We start from the raw sequence: 23,582 nt of genomic DNA on the forward strand, positions 1-23,582 counted from the left end.
AGCTGCTTCTGCTCTAATTATTTCCCTTCCACAACTTTTCCTTAGGTAGCCCTCATTTTTGAAGATTAGTTAACCAGGAACGGTCAGAAATGTTTTATAACAGCATACCAGGTAAGGGTAGATCGAACGAGCTTCTTTGCTATAATCCTTCTTAACTGAAACCCCGGATGTTGTGAGCTGCCTTCTGAATGCACAAATTGACAAATCCCGTAGTAAAAGGCAACTGATGGTCAAGAAACATGATCAGATTTTGGAAATCCAGATTTAAAACAAATTTAAATGTATTTTAGCTCCCAAACTCCACTGTCCTTTGAAGTTTTTGCAAAACATGTAATCACAATTTGGGGAAGATTTTTAGGTAGGGTGGAATTCCTATTTTCATCACTTGCAAAGACACCCCCCCCCAATTTAATTCATTTTTCATCACCCCCCCACACACACACTTACCTGTGGATATCAGCCTATGGAAAGAGGACGTAGTCGAGTATCCTAATCCGGATGGAGGTTGGGGAAGCAGGCTATAGCTGAGGAATAAAGCCCAGGCTCTGGAGGCAGATTTGGAACCAGATCCTGACTTTAGCACAGTTTCCAGGCTGTCTGAACTCCAGTGTTCTCACCTGTAAAATGAAGAGAACATCCACTTTGACAGGATTGATGGGAGAATTACATGAGTAAATATACCTAAAGTGTCTTGTCACATCATAGTTTCTCCACAAAGACTAGTTCCTCCCCTTAGTTAATTAAAAAGCTTCTCTCTCTCTCTTTTTTTTTTTGCTACAATTTCAGAATGCTTTCATAACATAAATCATTAAAGTAATAAAAACTACATATTTTGACACCTGTGCAATGATTAAACAAAAATAACATAGAAAATTAGATATTTTGAAGAAAATTCTATACTTGAAAACATTTGAGAGCAAAAGGAAAACCATTATATTTTAGAATGCATCTGCAATAAATAAGAAAAATTATTTTTGCCTGAAAATGGTTGATGGTGTACTTGTTATCTAAAAAGCAGAGATTTATCAGCATCATCTGATGATACTTTTTAATACAGATCAGTATGATATTTAAATAGGAGTTTTCACAAATCCATAGGAATGAAAGGTAAAGGTAAATCCATGCATACAAGATGATGTCTGTGATTATTTTGAAAACTTAGGCACAAACCTGTCTTTCCTCAAAGATTATAGTTGAGCCTTGCATTGAATCCCTTTTTTGCTCAGACATGAGCATTGTAGAGCGGGGGGATTGGGAGTGGGGGGGTTGAGAATGCTCGGGAAATGGACTCGCCATTGGGGGAGCTGAGTGGAGATGGCAGCTGGGTGGGTCATCTCAGGAGCCATGGCTGGAATTTCAAGGTCAGTGATGAAGGTTCATAATGAACAGGGTGCCCCCTTGTTCTGGGGTGAGGGCGAGACAGGCACGGGGGGATGGAGCAGACAAGAATCACAAGCAGGGCTCCTGGGGCAGCTCTGAAGAGCTGTACCACCGTCTTTATCATTGCCCTTGTGGTCTTGACTGAGGTAGCACACAGCTTTTGTCCAGGCACCTCGGGGTATCTGGATGAATTCTTCGCTTGAGTTACTGACAGGTTTGCAAGGATCCCTGCTCATCTGTGCTTAATTCTGACAAAAAGGAAATCTGGAAATTCAGAAATGTAAACAAACTTGGAAGAAAGTAATCATGTCGTCTTAGGAGGCAAAAATGAAAGAATAAACGCCCAACCTATATGAGAGAAAAGAGCATTTAAAAATGTTGGAGCCTTCACTGAGGTTTCTGCCAACGCACACCCACCTGGCCCATCCTACTGTCCACCAGGAGACTCTGGACATCAGGTTGAAGAGATGTCAGTTCTGGAGAGTTCACTTCTGAATACACGGCACCCTACCCCTCCCAGGGCCATTTCCTCCATGGCTGCTACCAGCACATCTGGGGCCACCCAGCTCACCTTGATCGTCACTTGGCCTTCAGTCCTGCTCTTAGAAAACCAGGTTCATTCGCTCCTCAGTCAGTAGTTTAAGACCTTCCTCTAGTCCAGTGGTTTTCAAACTTCAAAGTGCAACAGAATCTAGAGAGCTTGTTAAAACACATTTTCCTGGGTCCCACACCCAGAGCTTCTCATTCTGAAGGTCCCAAGAATGTGCATTTCTGACTAGTTCCCAGGTGATGCTGATGGTGTGGTCCGGGGACCAGCACTCTGAGAACCACTTCAGCCATTTCTTTGGCCTGTAATTCCTGAAGAAAACCTATTTGCGCTTGTTCTTTTCAACACTAAAGTTGCCTACTTCTCAGAGACGCAGAAGGCCCAGCCACAACGTGCAACAGCTGTGGAGAACACAAAAGATAAACCCATCAGGTGTCTTGCAGGCAAACAGCCTGCAGCGGAGCATGTCTGCTGGGAATACTGAGTGTGGAGAGGACACACTGAGGTGAGCGGTCCATTATTTGGGAAGGCGCTGTTTTTACCAGCTGAGGCTATGGGAGAGGTTTCAAAGACAAGTCAGCACTTGAGCTGGGGTCTGAAACTGGTGGGATTTGGACATATAGAGATGGAAGGTGGTCTTTTTCCGTAAAGGAAACAACAATAACAAAGACCAAAACAAAATATGGAGGGCAGAAAGAGACAGGATGCCAGTGGAAATCAGAAATTTGTTAGGTTGGTTTGGTTAGTTGTTCCTAGAACTTTCTTGCAGAAGCATTCTTTGATTAAGCCATCTAATCTTAAATCCTTTACTTCTGTCTGTAACTTGGTGAAGGCATGTCCGACATAGCAATCTGGAACGGAGGGCTAATGGTAGGAATTTCAGGTACCATGGGGAAGTACGGATGCATCGGTATGCTTTTTAGAAGTAACAATCAAAAAATCAACTCTCCTTTGCTCCCGCAACTAAAAAGTCCAAGAAGTTTGGTCAGGATCCCAGGTCCGGTCTCTGCATTTCTGGAGACTCTGCTCTTTTGTGTGCTTTGGTTTCAACCTCAGGCTGGCTTTTTCAGTCTCAACCGGTACCAGCCTCCCTTGGAGTCAGCACGCTTTCTTCTTCCTGGTTAGAGGACAGAGTGACAGACTTAAGCTTTGCACTGATTGGATAACCGCGGAATTTACTGTCTGCAGAAAGCCATGTGCTGATTGGCATAGACCTTAGTTGGTGAACCCATCCCCGAGCAAGAGTGCTTGATCAGTTTAGACCAATCAGAACCCACAGAGCAGGAAGGACGCAGTCCAGCCCACCCGTCACCAGGTTTGAGTGACGCGAGAGGCGTGGAATGGAGTTAGGAAGACAAGCGAAATGGGCGCTTCGGGAGGTTTTGGATATTTTGGAGAAAGGCCTCTAAAGTCACACGAACTCCCCCCTTAATCGTAAGTTTAGCAACGGGCAATATCCTTACTTCAAAGATTTAGGATGGGCCTGCCTTATACCTCAGCCAGACAAGTAAGTATTCTCCCACAGAATAGGCCTGCCTTTGAATGGAATGAAGCTCCTTATCTCTTACCTTACTAAAACAAACAAACAAACAAAAACAAATAGGTAAAGAACGATTAAAACAAATTCTTGTGAAAACAAAACAAGTGGAGGCAAAAATAGAAGGTTTTCTCCTAAGGCCCTCTGCCTGGCTGGGTTGAAGGATGGTGGTAGGAGGAGGCTGAGGTAATATCGACACTCTCCACAGCACCGTGTCCCCGGTCCCCCCCGGCTTTCTTTGTGCTGGCTCACTGAGAGGTGGTTTGTTCAACATAATTAATCCAGGCTCAGTTCATTACACCAGGGGCAGTGTTATTCCTGCCCATTACAGGGCAAGGAGTGGGACAGAAGAGAAACTAGCATTTCCCAGGTCCTCCCCTACACTGGCTGATGCCTGAAATTCCACAGGATGTCACCTCTAGGTCCATTAATAATAAACAGTTTCCAAAGAGGGATGACTCGGAGTTGCTCTGGGTTTTTCGTTGTAGGGAAGGCAAGCGTGAGGACACAGGGAGTCTGGGAGAATGTGGAGGACCAGCCAGAGAGGGGGTTTCTGTACCACATGTGTTCTTAGTGATGACCTTGATGACACTTGCCTAGATTGGACACAACAGTCAGTTCACCTCATTCAACTTCAAAGTGATTTTAACCAATTAATTCACCGAAGTTGGTCTCATTAAAACATGGTCATGCTGTGTGTTTATACATCATGATCTCTCCTCTCTTCCCTTTACCCTGAGGGAGGAAGACAAGGATAAGAAAGGCAGAGACATGTATCCTTTCAATAAGCCGAAAATCAGAATCAAGAAACCTGGACTCTACCATTAACAAGCTGTGTGACCTTGGAAAAGTCACTTGTCCTGCCTGTGATTCAGGGGTGTTTTTCAATTGTAAAATCAGGGGAGTTACTAAACTCTCTCACAGGTTTCCTTTAACCTTGAGCTTTTTTTTTTTTACTCTCCCTTAAAGAATTTCAAACAGCCACAGATTTTAAGGAGAGGGGAGTGGGAAGACTCTCTAGCCCACCAAAAAAAAAAAAAAAAAAGTTCAAAACAAATCCAGAGAGAGCCAAGTAGCAGCTATAGCTCAGTGTGTTCACGTATCTATGTGCCAGGTACAGTCTCGGGCACATGGAGTCACTCACTGTTAATATTTAAAAATTAAATTATATTTGTTTATTAGGTAACATCTATAAATTTAAAATATTCAAAAGGATATGCAAAGACAAGCAATGTTCCCAACTAGCAGCCCCTCCTTTCCCCAGGTACTCAGGCCTCTTCCCAGGGGCAACCAGCTTACCAGTTTCTTGTCTATTTCTAGAATCATTATGTATATAAATAAGCATATTATAATACTTATTCTTCCTTTTTTTGCTTATGCAAGTGATAGCATACTCTACGCTCTCTTCTATACTTTGTTTATTTCACTAAACAATGTATCTTGGAGATCATTCCATATCAGTGCATACAGAACTGCCTTATTCTTTTTTAATGCTCATTGCTGTTAGAAATTTAAAATTCCATTGTATAGATGGAATTATACAATGGATAATTAATTAATACTGTAACCAGGTACCTGTTGATGGACATTTAGATTACTTTCAATCTTCTGCGGTCACAAGCAATGCTGCAATGAATATTAGGTGCTTACTTGTTTGTCTCCTTCTTGTCTGTATTTTAAAAATTAACTGTATTGAGGCATGTTTTGCATATTGTACAATTCACCCTTTCTAAGTGTTCGATTCAATGATGTTGTTAGTTAAATTTATCTAGTTGAACAACCATCGTTATAGATCAGTTTTAAAACATTTTTCTCACCCGCCAAAGATTCCTCATGCAGAACATTTGGAGGTTCCTTAAAAAATTAAAAATAGAGCTATTATATGATCCTGCAATCCCACGCCTGGGCATATATCCGGAGAAAAACATGGTCTGAAAGGATACATACCCCCCAATGTTCATTGCAGCATTGTTACAACAGCCAAGACATGGAAGCAACCTAAATGTCCACCGACAGAGGAATGGATAAAGAAGATGTGGTACATACCTACAATGGAATATTACTCAGCCATTAAAAAGAATGAAATAATGCCATTTGCAGCAACATGGATGGACCTAGAGATTGTCATACTGAGTGTAGTCAGACAAAGAGACATATCATATGATATTGCTTATATGCAGAATCTAAAAAGAAATGACACAAATGAACTTATTTACAAAACAGAAACAGACTCACAGACTTAGAGAACGAATTTATGGTCAGTGGGGAAGGGTCGGGGGAAGGGACAGTTGGGGGTTTGGGATTGACATGTACACACTGCTATATTTAAAATAGATAACCAACAAGGACCTATTGTAGAGCACAGGGAACTCTGCTCAATATTCTGTAATAACCTAAATGGGAAAAGAGTTTGAAAAAGAATAGATACATGTATATGTATAACTGAATCACTTTGCCGTACACCTGAAACTATCACAACATTGTTAATCAACTATAATCCAATATAAAATAAAAAGTTAAAAAAAAAGATTCCGCATGCATGTTTATTGTTAATTAGTGTTCTCCCCACTGCCTGCACCTTCAGCAACCACTAATCTACTTTTGGCCTCGATAGCTTTTTTTGGACATTTCATAGAAATGAAATCATATACTATGTGGTGTCTTGTTTCTGGCTTCTTTCACGGAGCATAATGAGAATTCTTTTAGTTTCATCTGTGTTGTACCATGTATCCTACTTTGTTCCTTTTCATTATCCATAGTATTCCATTGTATGGCTAGACCACATTTTGTCTGTCATTTCACTAGTTGGATATTTAGGTTGTTTCCAGTGGACATTTAGGTTATTTCCAATTTTTGATTATTATGAGTAATCGTGCTAAGAATATTTATGTACAAGTCTTTGTGTGGATGTATGTTTTCATTACTCTTGGTTGGATACCTAGGAATGGAATTTCTGGGTCTTTTGGTAAATTTATGTTTAACTTTTTAAGAAACTGCCAAGTTGTTTTCCAAAGCATCTGTACCATTTTACATTCCCACTAGCCGTGTTTGAGGGTTGTTTTTTTCCATAGCCTCGCCCACATTTGACTCTGTTTTGTAATAGCCATCCTAGTGGGTGTGAAATGCTACCTCATTGTGGTTTTAATTTGTATTTCCGTAATGACTAATGATGTTGAGCGTTTTTTCATGGGCTTATTTATTTATTTATTTTGCCTCTATTTCTCACATACAACCCTAAAATCATACCCAAGAAAGAGCACAACGCTTGCACTCCAACAAATCTGGACTCATATCCCAGCCCTGCCACTTGCAGGCAGTGAGGAATTAGGTTTGTTACATCAACTCTTTAAAGTCACCTTAAGCTTCCAAGTCATTATCTGTGAAACAAGATAGAACACCTTTCTGGTAGTTTCACTGTGAGGATTAAATGAGATCATGTTTATGAAGTGCCCAGTCTGGGGGCTGACACATAGAAGGCATCCAAAACATGTTAATTGTCTCTCACACCTGGTCTGCCTCCCTCCTCCCCAGATTTCCAGAACCCACCTTTGTGAAGGGTGCTTTTCACTAACATGGGCCTGGGTACTCAGTGACAGTGGGTGTGGCATCCAAATCTGGAGTAACTGACAATGGCAAATTCAGGAACCCCATTGCCCTTGGATTAGGCTGAGTCATCAGGACTAATCCCTCCTGTTCCCAGTGAGAAAGCATGGACAGCTAGCTTTCCTGCAAGCTCCAGAAGAGCTGCTTACCCATTATCTGCATATGGGCTGAGAGCTCGTCCCTGACCCCTTCGGTTGACAACAGCTTTCCCGCTGACAGCAGCCATGCCACTGGCTATCTGTGTGAGGGCAGATTAGCCAAAACAAAACTTGGCATCAGTCGAGGGCTTGAAATGTTCAAAAATTCTCCTATTACCTCTTACCTGTTCTCCACCAATGTGAGAGGGAGATGTTTTTGTAATTTTATTTATTTATTTATTTATTTATTTATTTATTTATTTATTTTTGGTTGTGTTGGGTCTTCGTTTCTGTGCGAGGGCTTTCCCTAGTTGCGGCGAGCGGGGGCCTCTCACTGTCGCGGCCTCTCTTGTTGCGGAGCACAGGCTCCAGACGCGCAAGCTCAGTAGTTGTGGCTCACGGGCCTAGTTGCTCCGCGGCACGTGGGATCTTCCCAGACCAGGGCTCGAACCCGTGTCCCCTGCATTGGCAGGCAGATTCTCAACCACTGCGCCACCAGGGAAGCCCCTGTTTTTGTAATTTTGCTGATATTAAACCCAAAGCTCTTGTTAGCAGCTTATACTTATATAGTACTTGCCATGCTATTCAGAAGAGCTTGTACATACTCAATTTTCCTAACAACCAAATGAAGTAGATACCGCTATTCTCTTCATTTTACAGTTGAAGAAACTGAGGAAGAGAGAAGTTGAGCTAGTATGTGGCAGAGCTAAGATTTGAACCCAGGAATCCGGGCCCTTCATCATCACATCCTTCTCCTATTCTCTTAAGGAGTAGATACTCCATCGTGGAGTATCTATCGAAATGTATTATGTAAATATTCTTATCCAGCAATTTCATTTCTTGGTATTTAGTCTAGAGAACCACTTATGTGCCCAAGGGGGCATGTACCAGGAAGTATTTTGAAACACATTTGTAAGTCTGAAAAACTCCAACCAAGCTACACGTCATCAACACAAGAACAGACAGATTAAGCATGGTATTGCCATTTTATGCAATACTGATATCATCAAGCGTTTAAAAAAAATAATGCAGCCCTTTTACGGCAAACCCTTCCTCTTGAGAAAGTACTGAGATGGAGGGATAGTGCTTGTTGGAGACCATCTTTTTGTGTATTTTAAAAAATACAGATGTATGTATTTAGGCTCTGTCTAATTAAAAGTAAACAAATTTTTTTAAAAAGAAAGCAACTTGCTCTGGACTACACAGCTAAAAAAACAAAAACAAAAACATGCAAATCTTGTGTTCATTCCAGTTGATATGTTATCACTCCAGGGTTGTCCATGAACCCCACCTTGGCCCCCTCTGCTAATTTCAGTATTTTGTTAGTTATCCATCTCTAGCAGAGAATGATAAACCTGTCTTCAAGGGTTCTTGCCTTTGGAGAAGCAAGGAAACATGAACCACAGCCTGACTTAACTGTCCTTTCCTTTATAGTCAGTGCCCCGTGGCCAGGATATGTGGTGACTGAACCAACTATGTGAGTCGAATAGTGTGTTTGTCGGTGTTGTAACCTGTGGGACTTTGCCATCAGGGAGCTGTCAGCTGGGGGGAGGAGTCACGGATGGCACACAAGGTCTTCGACGTCACCCCAACTCTTGACGGTTTCATTTGTCCTTTCTTCTCTCTCCATCCACAGCAGTGGCCCCTGGGAATGGGAATAGTCATGTCTTGTAAATTACTATTACAGGTGAATATTATACCAGGAGAACTTTTTAGACATTAATTGGTATATCACTTAAAAAAAAAATCATTGTGGTAACCCACAGCAGAAAAGGAAATTGATGAAATGAGTGAAATCTTTCCTTAAAGCCTACCGATTACCATCTTGAAAACCAATTATGTAACAGATTCTTCCTAGACTATTTACATACATTAGAGGATTAAGTGCTTTACAGGCAATAGCTCATTTAATCTTCACAACCACCTCTGAAGAATATACAACTATTATGCCTTCATTTTACAGATGAGGAAATTGAGGCACAAAATAGTTGTGACATGCTTATTGAGTTAGGAAGGGCTGGAGCCAGAATCTGAACCCAGAGTATCTGGCTCTAGAACTCTTAGCCACCTGTGTTATGTTGCTTCTCAAAAATGTTAAATGGAGGGACTTCCCTGGTGGTCCAGTGGTTAGGACCCCACTGCAGTGGGCCCAGGTTCAATCTCTGGTCGGGGAACTAAGATCCCACAAGCCGCACGGCATCAAAAGTGACAAATGGAAATGTTAGAACTAAAACTTCTGACTCGTAGTCTGCTGCTTTTCTTGGATGACCCTAACCATATGCCACGTCCAAATCGATATACTAGTTGGAGATACAAAACACGTTAAGTCGCACAGTTCTCATCTTTGGGAAATTTACCACACCAGAAGTAAATACACAAAATATATTTACGTGGAAGATGATTCTAAATCTAAGACTCTGTCTCTAAATTTCCACTGTTTGGATAGAGCGAAATGTTATTTCCAAGCCTGGGGCTCCACAAAGGAGAGGCATGATGCTAGCACTATACCCAGAGGACAGAGTGGAGAGGGTCCTCTGGGTTCTGACAGACTGGTGTCCTTAGGACTGCTGTGAGGTGTGCGCTGCACAGCTCCGGGGCCGCCTCACACACTGAAGATGTCAGCCCTTGTGGCTAAGAGGGGGCCCCAGGGGATTGACCACTGGAGCTAGGTGATCTTGAACACACTGCCGAACCTTTCTGAGTCTCAGGTTTCTCATCGGTAAGATGTAGGTGGTATTAATAACCGTTTAGGTCACTTAAAGGAGATTAAGTGAAATAACATACCTGGTGACTAACCAAGCGTTTAATGCCGACTTGTACTGATGAATCCGCGCTTACTCAAAAATGCCAGCCCGCTCGCTGCCCTCCCCGGGGCACCGGCCTGCTTCTCGGAAGGAGTAGTAGTTTCCCAGTTTCACCTGGAGAAATACCTCCCACCTGGCAATTCCTTTGTATTGAATCAACTCCTCTTTTGGGAGGCAAATACGCACACGCTTTTTGAGTCCAATAGGAAAAAAACGTTGAAAGGGGTGGCACTGGCCGTAGGCTCATGCAGTTTTCCCTCTGTGTCTGATCTGTGGTCGCCCTGCCATCCACTAGGACTTGAGGTTAAAACCAGGGCTGCCCTCCCTGGGGCATTGGCAACATCTGCAGACAATTTTGATTGTGACCACTTGGGGAAGGGGTGCTATCCCTTCTGGTGGGTCGAAGCCAGGGATGCTGCTGAACGTCCTACGATGCCCGGGACCGCCCCCCATAACAACGTTTCTGGCCCGAGTGTCAGCAGTGGTGGGTGAGAAAGCCTGCGCGAGGACTCCCAACCCACCCGCCAGACTGAGTGCAACACCCAGCCAAGGGACCACGCTCCTTCTCTCCCTAAGGACCACTCATGGGGTGGTGGGGTTTCTCGAATTCCTGAGAAAAGTCAGAGACGTCCCAGAACAAATGATGATGTCGGGGGTTTTTATTTTTCAGGTTCATGTGGCATGAAAAGACGACAGACTCAGGAGGGCCCCAGAGGCGCACACTTTGATTTTTATCTACGTTGCTTTCCCAGAAAGTTCCTGAGAAGTCAGACGCTGTGCTTCGTTGCATATCGGGTAGGCGTCTCCAGCTCATCACCCTCTGAAATCTACCTGCAGACCAGGTTTTTTGGTTCACAAGGGCATTGTTAAAGCATCACCTGGGAAAATAACCTGGGAAGTTAGTTCTGAGTAACTGATTGAGCAACTCAATCCTCTATGATTTTTTTTCTAGAAGATTTCTTTGAATACCTTTCTGGACACGTTTTAGTGATCTCCTTTACTACCCATTGTGATTCTTGGTTAGGCAGCTCCCACACTGGTTCTTTTTTCAGATAATCCACTCTTTTTTGTTTTGTGTTTTTGTTTTTTGCACACACACATATTTATTAATCACACCTTTTGTGCAAAGTATTTAATCCTTAATAAGAATATAAATATATGTAAAATGTATGTTTTGTTCCCTAACTTCTTTTTTTTTTTTAAAACATCTTTATTGGAGTATAATTGCTTTACAATGTTGTGTTAGTTTCTGCTGTATAACAAAGTGATCGGCTGTATGTATACATATATCCCCATATCCCCTCCTTTTTGAGCCTCCCTCCCACCCTCCCTATCCCACCCCTCTAGGTGGTCACAGAGCACCAAGCTGATCTCCCTGTGCGATGCAGCTGCTTCCAACTAGCTATCTGTTTTACATTTGGTAGTGTATATATGTCCATGCCACTCTCTCACTTCGTCCCAGCTTACCCTTCCCCCTCCCTGTGTCCTCAAGTCCATTCTCTACGTCTGTGTCTTTATTCCTGTCCTGCCCCTAGGTTCATCAGCACTATTTTTTTTTTTTTAGAATCCACTCTTAATTTCCTGTGGTGCATGGGAATGGCATGAATAACTTCACTTTAGACAATTTACTGAACTCTTCTTTATCACCTTTTACTGATATCCCCAGCCTGCCTAAATTCATCTCCCCACTGCTTGCCTTCTTTAGCTATGCTGGTCAGCAGTGAAAACGTTAAAACCAAGACAGACATGCCTAGTGGAGGGAAAGCAGAGGGCTGGAATTCCCCCTGACTGGAGAATAAATAACCCAGAACTCCAGAACTGGTGCCCACCGTGGGAAAAGGGATTTATTATTAAAAGAAAATAGAAGTAAGATAATTGGGTAGGGAAGTGGTATCTTGTACTTTGTGAGTTGTTTTCTTTTCTTTCTTGGATTATGTCTACCCTTGAAAACATGGAGGGCACTGATGGACTTTCCTGAGGGATGACAGAAAACTTTTTGCCCCCGATCCCTTTTTCTAAGTCCAGAGAGGAGAAGAGCCAGCCTCTGAAATGGCTGCGCTTCCTTAGCAGAAGTCACAGTAAAATCTCAACTTTCAATGTGGATGTTTGGGTGTAGGACTGTGTACCCAGACTCCCCAGGCCGAGAGCACAGCCCCCCCTCTTTCTTGGTGTTTGTCCATAGGCATCCAGATAGAGGAATGGGCTGAAGTCCACTACTGACCCTTCAGAGTAGCCCCCTGTCTCCCTAGGAAGCCCCGGTGTTTGGGTGGACCCTAACCTTGGCTACCGGCTCCCTCACACATTAGCCAGATACTTGTGACGTTCTGAAGGTGGCTCTCAATATGCAACCTGCACGTAGGCTTAAAAAACAAGGGTAGGGACTTCCCTGGTGGCACAGTGGTTAAGAATCCACCTGCCAATGCAGGGGACACGGGTTCGAGCCCTGGTCTAGGAAGATCCCACATGCTGCGGAGCAACTAAGCCCGTGCGCCACAGCTACTGAGCCTGCGCTCTAGAGCCCGCGAACCACAACTACTGAGCCCACGTGCCACAACTACTGAAGCCTGTGCACACCTAGAGCCCGTGCTGTGCAACAAGAGAAGCCACCGCAATGAGAAGCCTGCGCACCGCAACGAAGAGTAGCCCCCGCTAACCGCAACTAGAGAAAGCCCGAGCGCAGCAAGACCCAATACAGCCAAAATAAATAAATAAATAAAATTGACTCTTTAAGAAAAAACAAAAAAACAAACAAAAAAACAAGGGTAGGATTTTTGGGTGAGATTTCCAGCAAGTAGAGGGAGAAAAGAGAACCACCCACAAGGTACAAGATACCACTTCCCTGTGCAAGTCTCATTTGGGGCTGATTATTCAGCTCTATACCACACGAAGGGAAAAAAACAGTCAGCCAGTAAGAAACCAGGGGACTCAATCAGCCCTGCTCTGGCTGAAATGAAACATTGGAGCCCAAGAGATCAGAATGAGTTCCCCAGGCTCAGATCATGCATACTTGATATAATGGCTTCAATAAAAGTCAGGAACACACACAAAAGGAGCAATTAAATGCTTCCTAAGAAGGAATCTGATAAAACTGATGGAAATGGGAACACAGGTCTGATAAGAACAGGCAGAAATGAAATATGATCAGCAACTTCCTTGATAGCTTTTCAGGGCAGCTCATTTTTGGTGGTTGAGTCATTTGTTTGAAAGAGACTCAGGTAAGCAGCTGCTGGAGATGTGTCCCTGCACGCAGGTCTGTCTGCTCCTGGCGCCAGGGATCAACTTTGCAGGTTCTTACCTGGAGGAGAAAGAAAGAGGTAGTGCAGCTGGGAGACCCCAAATTATAAGAGACATAGAGAGGAAGGGAGAGGGTCCCTGAGCCCCCCTCAGGTCCTGTCCACGGTACAGGTCTCACTGACTTTCTTGTTACTCCCGCCCCTGACATTTTTAGCTCTCCCCCTTCTAAGCCTTAGGAGAACATGGAGTTTTTCTCTTAATGATCTCTGGGGTTGCTCGCCAAAAATCGTGTGATAAGACAGAAACACATGAATGTTCCTGGGATGGATTCAGAATGGTGTATTGCTCCCCAGTACTGGGCTTTCCTCCGGTATAGATGGTACATTTTATACATTTTCAATGACATGGAAGCTAGTGAGAAAGCTCGTTGGCACACGCTGGAAACCTTCCTGCCCTGTCTGTCACAAGGGGAAAAAAGATCCCAAGGGGTGAATGGAATTCCTGGGGGGTTTATCAGATTAGCCCCTTAGCATTACATCCGGTTAATGATCACCAGGGGAAGATGAACCCCTTCTGAGGGAGAAAGCGTAGGTCAGTGTTGTGATGATGTCACTCACATGTGCACAGTACCAGCCTGGGAAACCTACATTCCAAACTCCTTCATCCTTAGGAAGACATGGTTTTAGCTAATCTACTTTGTTCTTCCCTCTTTTGTACCATAACATACACTCAACTCTGAGCACTGTTAAAGTATAATCTTCAAAAAGGTAAAGTCACTCCCATGCAAATACAGAGTGAACTTCAAAGATTTTATTCAATTCTTTGACTAAAGAGGGAACCAGAAAATATTAAGGCCTGATCAAAGAACATTTGAGGAATTGGGTATTTACAGGCAACTTAATAAAAGAATGTTAGGATAAGATTGCTGCATTAGGTAAAACACTGGTTAATGTCCTATAGGGCAATAAACCATAATTTGTGGGGTTATCTTGTCTGCTAGACAGAGATTATTTGCATCTCCATTGAATGCAAATCTACAGGTTTATATGTAACTTCACTAAATCTGGGAATTTTAATCAATAGTAATCATTGATGAAACAAAGTACATTCCCCTACATAACTCTTAGATGGACCTTTGCCCCCATGTGACACTGAAACAAGATACCATCCACATTTTTGGCTTCTTTTTAAGTTTTAGATAGTTTTTCTTAATAGCGTCTTAAGATTAGGAGCAGCATTTTTCATTTTGTATGCCCCACTCTCACCCCAGCACCACATCATCTTAGGCATGTAACATGCCCAGTAGTGTTTATTGAAGGATGCATTTTTTAAAAATTAATTTATTTGTTTTTGACTGTGTTGGGTCTTCGTTGCTGCATGCGGGCTTTCTCTAGTTGCAGCGAGCAGGGGCTACTCTTCGTTGCAGTGTGCGGACTTATTGTGGTGGCTTCTTTTGTTGCAGAGCACGGGCTCAGTAGCTGTGGCTCACAGGCCTTAGAGCGCAGGCTCAGTAGTTGTGGTGCATGGGCTTAGTTGCTCCTCGTCATGTGGGATCTTCCCGGACCAGGGCTCGAACCTGTGTCGCCTGCATTGGAGGCAGATTCTTAACCACTGCGCCACCAGGGAAGTCCAAAGGATGCACTTTTTTTTTTTTTTATTAATTAATTTATTTATTTTGGCTGTGTTGGGTCTTCGTTTCTGTGCGAGGGCTTTCTCCAGTTGTGGCAAGTGGGGGCCACTCTTCATCGCGGTGCGCGGGCCTCTCACTATCGCGGGCTCTCTTGTTGCAGAGCACAGGCTCCAGACGCGCAGGCTCAGCAATTGTGGCTCACGGGCCCAGCCGCTCCGCGGCATGTGGGATCCTCCCAGACCAGGGCTCGAACCCGTGTCCCCTGCATTGGCAGGCAGATTCTCAACCACTGCGCCACCAGGGAAGCCCGATGCACTTTTATCAATGAGAGGAAGCTTTTCTAGTTCCCCAAGTGACATATACAGCATGTTTATCCTATTGTTTATCACCCATTCTTATTCATAGCTTTATGATTTTTTTTCTAAAGATGCTTCACATAATAAGAATATTCTTATTTCTTTATCGTCAGGTCAGCCCAAGCCAGAGGTAACTTCGTATAAGAATGGTCAAACCATAGATGAGTGTGGCATTGTCTCCAGTTGTGAATTCTTTGAGAATCAATATATTCATCTATTACATCTCTATCGGTAAGTGGATGTGCCTCTGTGGACTGTTCACTAAGATCCCCGTGTTCTGTCACGTGCTGGTTACTATGAGGTAAGGCCAAAATATTGGCTCCTGTTTGGTTTTTGAGTTCTGTTGGATGCGATTAGCAGTCGTCAACCAAGGCATCCAACAGTAACTCTGCTGAGCTCTGCCTGGTAACTCATCGCACTCCTCTAATTTGCTGTCATTGATGGAATTACAACTTTATCTAGAATTTTACTCAAGGTGGCCCAGCCATTTTCATTCATTAAATGGGCTCTTCATTTAATCTTATTCCCTCTGGAAAGTTAAGAAGCTTGATGGGATTTCAGCATCCGTCACCCAACATTTCTTGTGTAAGAATGGAAGGAAGGAGAAGTGATGGACCCTGACCCCATAGCAAGTTGGTGGTGGAGTTAAGGCTAGAAACTGTACCTCCTGGCTTGGTTTGAGGAAGTAGCGTGGTCCAGTATAGTGGTTTCTCATTCTTTTTCGTTCCCCCAAGAACTATGTGTTTGGATGAATTCAGGAAGCTCCATGTGTGAAGTAGAGAAAATGAAAACTCCTCTGGTTGAAGCTGGGTGGGGAGTCTGTGCTCTTGGTCCCCAGTGCTACTGAATTGATCTTCATGTCACTTATGGTGGCTCTGAGGAGACTGAGGTCTGCAGAGCATGGTATGAAAATGACTGGTAGGCATGGGGGTGTGTACATAGCCTTGGAGCTGAAAATAACAAAGTGAAGACTTGGGTTTGCATTTTAGTTCTGCCGTTTTCTGGCTGTGTGACCTTGGCCAGTTACTTAACCTCTCTGAAACTCAATCTCTTCATCCCTAAAATGGTGGCTGAGAGAATTAAATGATTTAGTGCTTGTAAAAGGCTTGTTATAGAGTAGTTGCTCAATAAAAGCTTTCTTTTTTTAAAAAATTTTTTATTTATTTGTTTTTTATTTATTTATGGCTGTGTTGGGTCTTCGTTTCTGTGCCAGGGCTTTCTCTAGTTGTGGCAAGTGGGGGCCACTCTTCATCGCGGTGCGCGGGCCTCTCACTGTCACGGCCTCTCCCGTTGCGGAGCACAGGCTCCAGACGCGCAGGCTCAGTAATTGTGGCTCACGGGCCTAGTTGCTCTGCAGCATGTGGGATCTTCCCAGACCAGGGCTCGAACCCGTGTCCCCTGCATTGGCAGGCAGATTCTCAACCAGTGCTCCACCAGGGAAGCTCAATAAAATCTTTCTTATCTCCTCATCTATGCTTTTGTTTCAGAGTAAGGTCAGAGGTCATTTTACCCTGGTTGAAATGCCTGACTCAACTGGCTTATGGCATATCAACCTGATAATTCCAGCCATCCATTTATTCATTCATTATTTACTTTTTAAATTATATTCATCAAGCAGCTACTATACGGCAGGCATGTTGCTTAACGCCGGGGTCGAAGTGAACAATGTGAACGCTGTCTGCACCCTCATAAAACCTCAAGTCCATCAAGGAAGACAAGTGGTAAACAAATCATGCCCTCATGCTCCAGTAGACTGGGAAGCAGCCCAACTGCCATGGCTTCCCCTCAGCCATGGATTGGACTTCCTGCCTCTTCATTCCAATGTCGCCAAGGCCTTCCCCACTCTCCTCTTTACCCCATTCAGCTTAGAATCTACCTGTACAGCTCACAGGCTATTCTAGTTACCCATGGATCTGTCCAGCCTCAAACATCCTCTTCTCCTTTGCACCGTCCCCACTTTGGGTGCTTATTGACTTCTCAGGATTGATGATTGTTCAGTAGACTGTGGGCCTCCTAAAGGCAGGAACCCTCTCTGTTTCACATTAATACATTATCTATCTATCTATCTATCTATCTATCTATCTATCTCTATCTATCCATCCATCCATCTCAAATATATATTTGTTGTTGTAGTTGTGGTTGTTAGTTTGCTTAGATCAGCATTGGCAAGTTTTTCTATAAAGGGCCAGATGGTAAATATTTTAGGCTTTGAAGGCCACATGGTCTCTGTCACAACTCTTCAGCTTTGCCAGCATGGTGCAAAAGCAGCCATACACACACACACACACACACACACACACAAACACAAAAGCATGGTTGTGTTCCAATAAAACTTTATTTATAGAAGCAGTTGGGGGCCAGATTTGGCTTGTGGACCATAGTTTGCAACCCCTGGTCTAGATGGCAAGATCCTTGAGGTTCTACACAGAGTACTTTGTATATTTTCTACTCTTGCCTTTGTCCCTCTGAGCATGCAATACGTATTTCTTGGTTGATTAATTTGGGTCTTACACTAAGCTAAAATAGTATACTCACTTTTTAGCCAGAAGAGAAGCTTAATGTGCATTCTTTTACTGATGGGATACCATCTAGGAATTGAGACTTGCTATTGTTATTTGTTTTTTATACAGGACCAGGAATATAGGCAAACCCAACATTTGTAGGGTGTTAAGGAAGTTAAGGAGTAGCCATGGTGAAGCCCCAGGGTCAGGTGGGCAGGTTAAATGGGAGAGACCAACACGGGGAAGAGAAACTTAGCAAGGGAGCTAGTGCTGTGAAAGGGGCAGGGGGTCCTCATTCTCTGCTCTGAAGTCCAGCAGGGCAGTGGTTTATCGTAAAAATGAGAGGTTAAATGTGACAGAATGCACTCTTTCCAAGTTCCTGGCCTACCCTTTTGAAAAGTAGACCCCTACTGGGAAAAAATATTCAGTCCTAAGGCAAGGACAATGGTAGGGCAATATAACAGTAGATGGGGCTGCATTTTTTTCTGCTTAGTAGTAAATACGTTGGATACTAATAATCTTTAAAAGTTCTGGCTTTCTACACTAGTAGTTCTGAGCTGTAGCTGCCCATGAGCAGGGCAATAAAACCCACTAACGCTTGTCCTTCACTCTTGACAGAGTCAATCCCCAGCCCAGGTGATTCCAATGTGTTGTCCAAGATGCAAAATACTTTACATCCGCAAACATTCATCTGCAAGGTAGTTTGACTTCTACCGGTTTATTAAGTGCTGGTTAAGAAAGTGGATGGGATATCGTGCAAATGCCTTTCAAAGACTGAAAGTGAGTTGTTAGTTACAATATTAATCTTGAATTTTCTTGCCATTATCAGTGCACCATAAATCACCTGATTAGCTCATAGTTTCCCAAAGAAAAGTACTTTACCTACCTGGGTTTAGTCTTTCAGTCATTAAATCTGAGTTCTTAGATATTTGAAAGCTCCTGTTTCTGTATTTCCCAGCTTTTCTGGTTTTTTTTTTTTTTTTTTTAATAAATGTATTTATTTATTTATTTATTTTTGGCTGTGTTGGGTCTTCGTTTCTGTGCGAGGGCTTTCTCTAGTTGCGGCAAGCGGGGGCCACCCTTCATCGCGGTGCGTGGGCCTCTCACTGTCGCGGCCTCTCTTGTTGTGGAGCACAGGCTCCAGACGCGCAGGCTCAGTAGTTGTGGCTCACGGGCCTAGCCGCTCCGCGGCATGTGGGATCTTCCTGGACCGGGGCACGAACCTGTGTCCCCTGCATTGGCAGGCGGATTCCTAACCACTGCACCACCAGGGAAGCCTTTCTGGTTTAATAAACCTGATCTGCAGTTCTGCTTTGAGGCCAAGGGCCCTGCTTCCATATTTATCCACATTCTCATCTTCCCGCTTTCCTCAGCCAGGTAGCACCTCTTCCCCCATCCTTCCTGCGTTCTCCTCCTCGTACCACCCTAATCTCGTACTTTGGGCAAATGAGACTATTTGGAGAGATTGATCAGTGCTGTTATGACCTTTCCATTACCACAGGTCAAGTGTGCTTGGCAGACAAAAGACATGGAAAGCCAAGAAAGCATTCCAAGAGAGAGAAGCATCAATGATAACAGTACGGTTTGCACTGTAGCGTGAAATTTTTTTTTTTTTTTTTCCCTAAAGACATAGGGGTTGGGAGGAGGGGAAGAAAATGCAAATATTGATAGATGTTTTCTACCTCATAGTGAAAGCAAGTCACGAGGACGTGTATACAAATGGGGAACTGTGGTCTCTTATGAACACAATTTAAAGACAGGCAGCAGAGCAACAGATAAAAATCTGTCCAGGAACCCACACCTAGAGAGAGAAACTCCTCTCCGCAGCAAGGAGGCCTCTTTGGATGGTCACGGTCATGTCCAGCAGTGCTGAGAGTAAACCCAGATTACAAGTGAGGCAGGAAGGAGGGAGGCGAGGGGGTGGTGATGGCCAGGGCAGGAGCACCGACGGGGTTAGAGGGATGGGGAAGCAGCCCCTTTTGCTCTCTCGTCAGCTTAGCCCTGGCGTTGGCTGGGCTGGAGGCGGACCCTGCAGAAGGCCTGGTGGGGACAGTGGCCGGGAGAACTGCACAGTCATCACAAGCCAGTCTGCTCATGTGAGTATGGGTTGCACAGGGCGCCCCAAATTCGTGTTCACCTGGAACCTCAGAATGTGACCTTGTTTGGAAATAGAGTCTTTGCAGATGTAATTATTTAAATGAAGACGAGATCATACTTTGATTAATATGGGCCCTGACTGGTATCCTTATAAAGAGAGAAAACTGAAAACTGGTATCCTTATAAAGACGCAGATGGAGTGGGGAAACAGCCATGTGAAGACAGGCAGAGATTGGAGCGATGCAGCTGTCAGGTGAGAAAAGCCCAGGATTGCCAGCGGCCACCCGAGGCTGGGAAGGGGCAAAAGGAGAGATTCTTCCCGAGAGCCTTCAGAGGGAGCGTGGTCCTGCTGAGACCTTGATTTTGGACTTCTGGCCTCCAGAACTGTGAAGGAATAACTTTTTGTTTTATGCTATTCTCTTTGTGGTAGCTTGTTATGCCGGCTCTAGGAAACTAATACGTGGTGTGTCTGAGCATTCTAAAAAAATGCTGCTATTTACCCACCTTGGCATAGGGCTGACCAGCTTTACCTGATGACATAGAGCTGGTTCCCAAGAAGATACCAGCTGAGTTCATCCAGGCCACCTGGGAGGCATCTGTGGGTCAAAGGGCAAAGGACGTTTTTCCAACTCTACCATAACTGGGTATTGATTACTCAAGATTTTGAAGGAAAAAAATCAAGCTGAAGATTTCCTGGGTCACTTATGTTTTTGCCCCCAGGGAACATCTGGCCATGTCTGGAGACATTTTTGATTGTCACAGCTGGGAAGGGGTGCTACTGGCATCCAGGGGGTAGAGGCCAAGGATGCTGCTGAATGTTTGACATTGCCCGGGGCAACACCCCACAACAAAGAACCATCCATTCTATAATGCCAGCAGTGCTGAGGTCGAGAAACGGTATAATAAACCACCACAAAACAAAACAGAGTGCCCTGAAACAGCAGCAGCTGATTATTTCTCACGAATCTGTGGGCTGGCAGTGGTTCTTCTCCTGGAGTTGCCTGGCCCACTCGTGCTCACTCATGGACTTGAGTCAGTCTGGGGGTTGGCTGGGCTGGGAGGTCCAAGACGGCTTCACCAGCAGGTCTGGCAGTTGATGCTGGCTGTTGGCTGGGCCACCTCAGTTCTCCTCCACGTAGACCCTTACCCTCCAGTTGGCTGGAACTGGCTTCCTATGTGTCGGTCTCAGGGGAGCAATCCAGGAGAAAGCTGCAAGCCCTCTTGAGCTCCTTCACAGCACCATCCCCACCACATCCTCTGGGCCAAAGCAAGTCACAGGGCCAGACCAGATTCAAGAGGCAGGAAGAGAGACGCCACCTCTTAAAGAGTGGAGTAGGAATGTCACATTGCAACAGGGTGTACATAACTGGATGAGGAATTAGTGGCCACATTTTGTAATCTACTGTACCCTTAAGAGTTTAAAATAAGCTTTGCTGCTTGAGAGCTGTGTGGCATTGAGCAAGTCAGTTAACTTCGCTGAGCTTCAGTTTCTTCATCCGTAAAATGAGTGTTTGTGATGATGTATTGAGATGATTCATGCAAAATGATCGGCGAAGTGTGCAGGTCAGTGCAACGAATATTGTTACTAATTATCACTTCCTGAAAGTCTTGTGTTCCCAGAATTACTCTGAAAAAATTACTCTGTCCTAGCATATAACACCAGGTGTGTTTAGAGCCAGAATAATTTTTTTTTGAGCCAGAATAATTTTATATGAATAGTTTTGAAAATGTTATTATCAATGGAGAATTTTGAAAGACAAGAAGGAAATGGATATTTAACAGGAGAGCTGTAACCCAGACACAGGGTTGAAGATGTTTCTGTCATACATGTTTATACTCCAAACCCTGTTTGGATGGTTTTTAGAAGGTGGAATCTGTGACTTTAGTGAAGTCTCGGCCTTCTCAGTTATTCCTCACATCTGGACAGACAGACAGACACCAGGAGTCTTGGGACCCTGTTATATTCCTGAAGCCACTCCGGTTTGTAGCTGGCAGAAGCTTGTTCATAAGTGCTTGTTGTCTGAGCCAAAGACTTTGGCCCCTGGAGGGACCCTCAGCCTCCTTCTCTACCCAGGTAAACACAGATTCTTTCCCAAACACCTAAAAAACATGAGTTGCTGGTTATCAATGAGGCTGGGCAAATGAGCAGTGGTGAATCCGTTAAGAATATCTCCATTCCTGGAAGAAACACCTCAAGGCACACATCCTGCTAAAGGTAGAAGTGTTACCATCAACTTCGCTTACAAAGGACAGGCAATTATATCCACCATTGAAAGCAAGGATTTGAAGCCAGGTTGTCTGGATTTAAATCCCAGATCTACCTCTTACAAGTTGTATCATCTTGGGCAAGTTACTTAACCTCTCTGGGCCTCCACTTCCTCACTTGCAAAATGGAGATAAAGATAGTACCTCCTCTATAGCGCTGGCACAGGGATGAAATCAACACATGCAAAGAATTTAGAATACTCTATAAATAATAGTTACTTTGTGCAACTTGAACATTTCAGTTCCCCACACTGAACTATAATTTTGGAACTGATTAAAAACAAGACAATTTAGAGGTAAGAAAAGTAGCTTAATAAAAAGGAATGAAATAGTGCCATTTGCAGAGACGTGGTAAGTCAGAAAGAGAAAAACAAATATCGTATAATATCGCTTATATGTGGAATCTAGAAAAATGGTACAGATGAACTTATTCACAATGCAGAAATAGAGACACAGAAGTAGAGAACAAACGTATGGATACCAAGGGGGAAAGAGGGTGGGATGAATTGGGAGATTGGGATTGACATATATACACTATTGATACCATGTATAAAATAGATAACTAATGAGAACCTACTGTATAGCACAGGGAACCCTACTCAGTGCTCTGTGGTGACCTAAATGGGAAGGAAATCTAAAAAAGAGGGGATATATGTATACGTATAGCTGATTCACTTTGCTGTACAGCAGAAACTAACACAACATTGTAAAGCAACTATACTCTAATAAAAATTAACTTAAAAAAAAAGAAAGGTAGCTTAGTTTGGCAGTGTTTTTCCTCTCTGCTATTTGCCTCTTGGAGGATAAAATATAATTAACACGTTTGATCAAGGACTCACTGGGTAGAAATAAAGATGACTGAATCTTGCTGTGTCTTGGCTAAGAGGGAAAAGGCATTTCATCCAAGGTCTGAAAGCATTTTGTGAACTTCGTGTTCCCGTGAGCTTAAGTAGGTGTCACAAGTCTTAAGGAGGAGCGGTAGAGCTTTCTGGCACCAGGAGGGCCTCTGTGTTCCCAGCACGGAGCTGGGACGGGCTCCTGCGGCATTCTTCCTGAATGAATTCAGCCGATATGCTTTGTGGCCATTCCCCAGACCACTGCCTGGAACAGTTCTTGAGTGAGTCCCAAGGGTCTGATGAGAAACACCCATTTGGTCCCCAGGATGATATAGGTCCGTGCTGATAATCTGCTGCCCGTCGTCACATTCCGGTTTTAACTGTGGTAGGTAAGTGTCTCGGTGGAGTGGATGGTGATGGGGACCACACCATGGGACACTCAGCGTTTCCTGTGTGCTCGCTCATCCTTTCCTGGGGACCAGACTTGGGCAGTTCCTCCCACCATGGTGCTGACTCTCAGGGCAGATCTATGCTAGTCTGGGGGCAGGTGACAGGTCAGTCCCAGAGCCCCTCCCCAGATGGTGGGACAGCCAGAGAAAGATGCACTGGTCACTGGAAATTGGACACACGCTGAATGGCTCTGGAAAGGCCATTC

At 44.0% G+C, this 23,582-nt stretch overlaps 2 long non-coding RNA genes across 2 annotated transcripts in view; one reads left to right on the forward strand and one right to left on the reverse strand.

Moving 5' to 3' along the window:
* The window catches only part of LOC103008604 (uncharacterized), a 19,068-nt gene extending 18,425 nt beyond the window's left edge, over positions 1–643 (reverse strand). Inside the window, exon 1 of the long non-coding RNA XR_451927.2 lies at positions 448–643. This is a non-coding gene — a long non-coding RNA (uncharacterized LOC103008604). The remainder of the gene's footprint in view (positions 1–447) is intronic.
* The window catches only part of LOC103008802 (uncharacterized), a 23,985-nt gene extending 1,122 nt beyond the window's left edge, over positions 1–22,863 (forward strand). Inside the window, exons 2-7 of the long non-coding RNA XR_451928.2 lie at positions 10,679–10,803; positions 15,342–15,459; positions 19,231–19,306; positions 19,419–19,621; positions 19,724–19,825; positions 20,015–22,863. This is a non-coding gene — a long non-coding RNA (uncharacterized LOC103008802). The remainder of the gene's footprint in view (positions 1–10,678; positions 10,804–15,341; positions 15,460–19,230; positions 19,307–19,418; positions 19,622–19,723; positions 19,826–20,014) is intronic.
* Positions 22,864–23,582: the final 719 nt, after the last annotated feature.

Source organism: Balaenoptera acutorostrata, chromosome 13, assembly GCF_949987535.1.
Source record: "Balaenoptera acutorostrata chromosome 13, mBalAcu1.1, whole genome shotgun sequence".
NCBI classification, from domain to species: Eukaryota; Metazoa; Chordata; class Mammalia; order Artiodactyla; family Balaenopteridae; genus Balaenoptera; species Balaenoptera acutorostrata.